We start from the raw sequence: 1682 nt of genomic DNA, 5'->3' as shown, positions 1-1682 counted from the left end.
GGCCCCTGTAAGAAACACCATTTGGACCCCTGAGAAAAGCAGGGACCATCCGAATGAGGGCCCAGATCCAGGAAGCAGGGAATTAGGCTTCCAGGACCCCATCAACTCCCACCTCTTGCCAACATGCTACTGGGGCTCCGAGAGGGGAAAATTTGAATTTCTTTGTTGAATGGCAGGTGGGGGAGAACTGAGAAGGACTTGGGTTCACGACCGGGCCCCTTCCTTTGTCGTAGTCCCCATCCCAATGCTAAGGCTTCGGTCCTCTGGGCGCTCAAAGCTGCCTAGGGATGCTGGAAGGGGACACCAACCAGTGCGTGAGGATCTACTAGGATCAATGGCATGAGAGAGTGTGTGGCCTGCAATAGAGTGAAAAAATGCGCTGGCGTGCATAGATGGGAGGTCGTGCATCTTAAGAGTAGTAGGCGTGTGAGCGAGCCAGTGCGCCCCAGGGCACTTGGAGGAGCCAGCAAAAGTCAGGCTACGCCTGAGCGCTGCGGCTCATAAAGTAGAGGCGCCTGGGGCTAGAGGAGGACCAGCCTTTCCTCTGGCGTCACCAGAACCCAACCCAGAGGGAGGCGATCCTGATACCTGGAGCCTTTGCTGACTGCGGCTGGGTGAGTGGGAAAGAAGGAGAATCTCTGGGTCGTGGCTGACAGGGCACAGAGCAGTGGAGCGGAGCCTGGGCGCGAAAGACCTCGAGTCCTGGTGGCAGGGTCGAGGCTTCACGAGAGTATCTCCTCGGAACTCCGGAGGTCCCTGCGCGATTGGAACTCGGAAATGGTCTCCTGGATTATGGGGATGGAATCAGAGTGGAGAGGGTGAGATTGGGTGCCCTCCAATGGAGCGAGTTTTCCACTCTTATCCCACAATCTCAGCAGCAGGGCTGCTCCGCCTCTAGGTAGAGCCGGCCTCACAGTCCAGAGAGACTATGTAAACACCGTGTGGATGCGCCCGAAGGCCCGCCGCGCGATGTCTGGCAGGCGCCCCTAGTTGCCCCAACGAATCCCTTTCTTGAAGGGACCCATAAACTTGAGACTGATACAGGGTGGGAACGTAAGGACAGGCCTTCTCTAGGACGCTAGCAGCCCTAGCGTCTGCCGGAGTTGAATGGAGAACTACCAGCAGCCTAGCCCTCCTGGAGTCCCAAGCGTGTTCTAACTCACTGCGTAGAGGTTACCGCCAGGCTTTTGGCGGGCTGCGAGAAATCCCGTGGCTCAACCTGCCCACCACCCCACTTTCCGGCGGCTGTAGCCTCCGCAGCCCCGCCCCAAGCTCTCAGTGCCAAGCCCAGGGCCTCCTGCCCTCCGGGGCCAGTAACTCGCGCGCTGATGCGCGGCTCAGGGTAACGTGAAGCAGAGGGGTCTGAGGCCCAGGAGCGGGACTCTTAGGAAGCGCCGCAGGTGACAAAGACATACCCAACTGTCATCCCCAGTAGCCATCCTGTCCAGGGCACTCAGGCCCGACTGCCCACGCCCGGGCCAGGGAATCAAACTTGAGTCGCCTGAGGTCCCATAAAGAGAAAGACAGTCGGACAGGAAGGCAAGAGCACCAGTGAGAGCCGACCTTGCAGAGCTGCCGGCCCTAGATTGCCTTCCTACAGGGCTTTTCCAAGGGCCGGTGCTGGTCCGCCAGGCCCTCTCGCTCGCTCAGAAGCTCATTGCTGCTAGAATTATCCGCGTAAA

Source organism: Pteropus vampyrus, unplaced genomic scaffold, assembly GCF_000151845.1.
Source record: "Pteropus vampyrus isolate Shadow unplaced genomic scaffold, Pvam_2.0 Scaffold3776, whole genome shotgun sequence".
Lineage (NCBI taxonomy): Eukaryota > Metazoa > Chordata > Mammalia > Chiroptera > Pteropodidae > Pteropus > Pteropus vampyrus.
The sequence above is the reverse complement of the archived record's forward strand: the minus strand, read 5'-3'. Positions refer to the sequence as shown.